Source organism: Fukomys damarensis, unplaced genomic scaffold, assembly GCF_012274545.1.
Source record: "Fukomys damarensis isolate Sample0158 unplaced genomic scaffold, DMR_v1.0_HiC HiC_scaffold_5, whole genome shotgun sequence".
NCBI lineage: Eukaryota > Metazoa > Chordata > Mammalia > Rodentia > Bathyergidae > Fukomys > Fukomys damarensis.
Genome location: NW_022900917.1, coordinates 13,543,962 through 13,549,333, shown reverse-complemented (window position 1 = coordinate 13,549,333; position 5,372 = coordinate 13,543,962). Strand labels below are relative to the sequence as shown.

Genomic DNA, 5,372 nt, shown 5'->3' with positions numbered 1-5,372 from the left:
GAAACCAAGGCTCAAAAAGGTTTAGTAAACACAAGATTACACAGATAATGAGAAGGGAATCTGAATTGCACTCAGCCCTTATTCTTTCTTCATCCTATGTTATTTTAAGTTTTCTATATCATTTCTCTCTCCCATTTTAGGGGTAGGGGTCTTGTAGGTACAGAAAAGAGGATAAAGGCCTCACTGAGCTTTGTTGAAACTTAATGGAGAGACTAAGGGATGCTAGATGCAGTTTCCTAGAGATGACTTCTGTCTCTGCTGATTAGACTTGAGCAATTAGAAAGACAAAGACAGCTAGACCGTAGAAATTAAAGAAAGTCAAAGAAATTAAACTCAGGAAAATACCTGATAGCATGTTTAGTGTAAGAATCACATACTTTACTTAATCCTTAAACCTAAACTATTTGTCCATAAGGCCCCACTCATAATCTTACCCTCCACCAAACAAAGGGAAAAGTCATGGCCAGAAGAAACTCAAGGTTAGGATGAAAGCAAGCCAGGGAGCCAATCAGATTCCAAGAGCCTACATGGGACAAAGATCTCAATAATAGGACCTGCACACAGGAAATTCATGACTATTTCCCTTTTAAATACTCTCTACTGCTCCAGAGTAGCTGTCTTCCATCTCTTCCCCATTTCCTTCTCCTTCTAATAAATTGTCTTTTATTTTAAACTCTTCTTCATTAGTTCTTTTACTGATGCTGAGTTTAGGACTGCCAGGAGCTGTGTGTTCCAGTAGAGCATAGGCCCACCGTGGCATGGCACAGGAGGGTGTACCCCTCTCTGCACATTATACCATTTAAGAGGCACAAGAAAAGCTGATTTTGCACTGAAAGAGGGAATTGTCTAATATATTTCATTTTTCTTATAGTCAATCTATAGTCTATTATTTTCCTATTTTATTTTATTTTTTATTTTTTGGTAGTCAGTATCGAATTTGGGTCCTTGTGCTTGCAAGGCAGGCTGTGGTAATACTGAGCTAAATCCCTGGTCTCTAGTTTTCCTAGTTGAAAAGAAAATATAAGACTTAATGTGTGACATAAAGATTCATAGTTACTATGATAATTTGGGAATTATACCTCTTCAATGTCAATACATTCATACAAACACACACTTGAGCAGGTGCACACCCATACACCACCATCACTGGCCGTTTATTTACATGCAGCATTGTGCTCTAGATTCCATTCTATCCATCCTGTGTCCTTCTCCATAGAAAGAGAAAAAAATTTGAAAACCCTTAAATAAACTGTTTTTGGATAATTTCTGAGGTGACTCTAGCAGAAGTGGAATGTATCATAGGCCAGTACAAGTGACTATTGTAAGTTTCAGAATCATTAATGTGTTGCTAAATAGCTCATAAAAATTTATGGGCATTTGTAGGAACCTGTTTTAGAAATTATATATTGTTATTTTTTTCTTACCTACACGATATGTATAGCTAAATAGTGTTAACTGTCATGTCATCACTGCATACCTCTACTATACTCTTCTTGGCATCTAAATCTTTACTTAATTGGAATCATTTGTTTCACAGCAGTACCATCTAGAAGAATCATTTTTCTTGAGAACCTATGACCACAAAATTACTTTTATAATTGCTCCACTCACAAAAAGGAATGTCTTCTACATATTTCCTATGGTGTTTATATTAATATTAATAGAGTTATACATAGAACAACCATAGGTCTTAGATAACTAGAATATTTTTGCAATTTTCAGCCAATATATTACTTAGAACTCTTTTTATTACCAGTATAAGAGTCTTATGCTCACTAGCTCAAGTGAAAATGGGAACTCAATGCCGAGAACCCATTATGTATGTTAGAATTTAGGGCAGGAACATAGGGGCACCAAGGACTACTGAAAGCCATGAAATGAATTGAGTCAAAATTTTCCTTCTCCTTATTTCACTGAACATATTTTAAAGAACAGATTCCTTCCATTTTCTTTCTTTTTCCCTATGAAATAGCTAATCTGTTTCTTTGCTCCTCGTGATGGGGAAATGAGAATCAAGGGTATTGGAGGTCTCGTGTTATCTCTTTCTCAATTGGATGTCTAACTTTCAGAGAATAACTGCCTGGTTAGATCTTGGTTGTGTTACCATCCCTAGACCAAATATCTTTAGTTGAGCATCAGGTTTTAAATATTCTCTTTGTTAGTACATCACTTGTTAATATGGAACATTTTGGAGATGTGGATCTGCATTTTTATTTATGAAAGTATAGGGGGAGCAGCCATGTGAAGCTGAATTAGATGAATTTCTCTTTTCAAGAGAATTATCCTGATTTGCTTGTGACTTGTTTAAGTTTTGACTATGTGAAAAAATAGTTGTTATTTTATTTTCTGTGTAGCACTGCTATTCCTTTGGTTTCTTCACCTTTAATTCTGTCATAAATATCGCTTCTTGGCCTTTTGGCTAAGATCAAGTGTAATTCTGTCATAACTGCTAGTAGCACAGGTTTAACTTCCTCACAATTTTATGTTTAGGAAATTTAAAGATTTCATTCTTTTGGTCTTCCAAAAAAAAGTCTCAAGAAGAATTTGTTTCATTGGAGCATTATTTAACTGGTGAACAATTGCATGTTCATTGTTTCCCTAGATATTGGTGCCTTCTGTGTTCAAATGATGTAATCTACACTGAACTACACAGTTCAATTCTTGTATGTCTCTCTGAGATCGTTTCTCTCCTCAGGGTCTGACTTATTCTCTCTGGAATATTGATCTCTCCTTTCACTGCTGTTGGTACTACTGGCAGTGGGCTAGCACAGTTGTGTGGCAGGTGATCTCTGTAATATCTACCAGCTGCAATGGTTTCCAGCTGCAGTGAGAAGGATCCTAATGTCTCTGCAGCCGGTATATGCCAAGACTACCATGATAGATATTTATATTATTTGTTTACATGCACATCTGTGTCTGTCTCATACATATATAGTCTCAAAATATAATAGCTACACTAAATATATTTAATTATAATAGAAGAGTCTCTCAGAAATTTTTTTCATGTGATAGATATGTGTGCACATTTTAGCCTTCTCTGTAAGACATTAATGCAGGTATCAGAGCCTGATTATGTAGCAACCGGCTTACTTTCTCTGAAGGAGGCCACTCTGACAGGCCTGTTTGCTGTGTGTTCTGGATCAGTGCTCATAGGCAACAAGTTTCTTTGCTGCCCTCTTTCTCTCAACGAGTGACATTAACTAATCGATAAATGTGTCTGGAAAGTATGGTGGATTTACAGAAACTCAGGAAAGTATCATAAATAATAGAACCCCACTGTTGGAAGTTTCAACTTCTGTTTCTTAATGGAAATAGGAATTTTTGAGAAGAAATGCTACTCGGTGCTTTCAAATTAGAAACATTCAAAGTGGAAGCTCTTTTCGTACATCTATGATATAAAGCTTGTTTTCTTTCAGATAAAAGGCAGAACTCAGCAAACAGTGGAATCCAAGGTTCTCATTTTGCATGAATATGTTCGCTTCTATGAGATAATGTTGCAGGGAAATTTGCTTTTGACTTGCTTATATTTTGTGATTGATTCTAGAAGGATTTAATATTTTCCCAAACTATTATTTCATGACTCTAATAAGGACAAGAGTGATCTAGAATTTAAATTATAATTCTGTGGATAAAATAATTAGTATTCACTCTGGAAATAAAAAGGAATGCTTCCTTAGGGTGATAATAGACCCACAAAAATAGTCAAAGATTATTTTGCTAATAACCATGAGAAAACAGAAGGTGAAACATTGGCAGTAAAAAGACAGTAATTACCTATTTTATGATGCAGGTAGTTCCTTGCTTTGATCACTGGAGAGCACTGTTCATCCATGAAACATTTTGTTTAAAGAGAATAACTGGAGCTTTGGTGATCTACAAGAAGCTTAATGTGGCAAATTATATAGCCCTTATTATTAAACCATAGCTATAAAAATAATACATTGTTCTCATAGAAAATGAATATACAAGTGTAAGACTGTAAGCTTTCAGTGTGTTAGCCTTGAAATCAACTGACAATACACAAAAATGCACATTTCTCATGTAAAAATACAAAAATTTGCAGCTCCCCATATTGTGCAAAATGTGTAATGCTTTGTAATTTAAGTGTTTCATTTAGGAATTAATCTCAATGGAGCTCAAACTAATAACACTTAAGTAATCAAAAGAATATAAGTATCTGAAGCAATGAAACATCTCAGTAGGCATGCTGCCTGTTTTTCAGCCAGGAAACATTATAAGAGGTATTTTAAATTCTTTTTACATCCAAGAATCAGAAGATTTAACAAAGGATGATTGTTTCTCCTTAGGACAATAAATAAGAGATTTCATCATTTCTTGCAAAAACCATGGACAAGGATTATGATCCCAAGGTGTACCAATATTAATTACATGAGATTGTCCTGTCCCTAAATCACTTACTTTGTGGGTGGCGGTGTAGTCAAAGGTTTATTTTAGTGCTATAAACTTATTTTATCAAAAATTCTAAGCGGAAGTTAACGTGGACAGTTCAGTTTGTTTTGCTTTGTCTTTTTAAAAATTAAATGCAAACTTACCTGATGTCACTGGAAGCCGCAAGACTAGAGATGGGAAGGAAATATCAGTGCAATCTTTTCTTCTCCTCTTATTAGTGTGTGTACTCCTGTTATCTTTATTTTTCTTCAGGTTGGATTTCAATTTTTTTTAAAATTGGGGTTTTACTATATGTAAAATAGTCATTGGTATTTATTGACCATTCAGCCGAGATAAGAATCTATAACTCTTCACCTCCATGAAAATCTGCCTAAGTTTGCAAGAGAACAGATCTTCCTAGAATTGTCTGGAGTACATACTTGCAAACAAAGAAATATTATCAAAGACAAAGCACCTTAATAATTTGCAGTGATTACTGCCAAAGCCCCCAGTTTTCTAGTCTCCATGCTGTATTCAAACGTGCAGTACCTGCTAGTGAGCTTCAAGAAAGTTGTCTCAAGACTGATTTTCTTCAGCTATTTTATTATCAGAATCCCACATATTTTTGAATTTGGCAGTACCTAGAGTTAACTTTCAAATTTTGTTATCTCAAATGTTTCATCTTGGGTGGACATAGCCCAAGTGTCTATTGAAAATGTTTCATATAGCATAGAATAATTTGGGCTGCACCATTACTTAGAAATCATCTAGAATAACTAGTAAGTAAAAATCCTTAAATAAGTTGAAACAATTTTTGAAAAACAGAAACCTTATACATTTTAATTTTGACATTAGTGGTAACTAAATTCTAGTCATAGTTTTTAATAGAAACCATCATCACTTTCTTTGCAAAGTACAATGATCAAATATACTAAATGTTCATTCTAAGATTTTTGAATAAATAATACCTTTACTCCCGAAAA

At 34.5% G+C, this 5,372-nt stretch overlaps 1 pseudogene; it reads left to right on the top strand.

Annotated features, from left to right (window-relative positions):
* The first annotated feature begins 2,399 nt into the window (after positions 1 to 2,399).
* Positions 2,400 to 2,549, top strand: LOC117285084 (annotated as a pseudogene).
* The last annotated feature ends 2,823 nt before the right edge of the window (positions 2,550 to 5,372 follow it).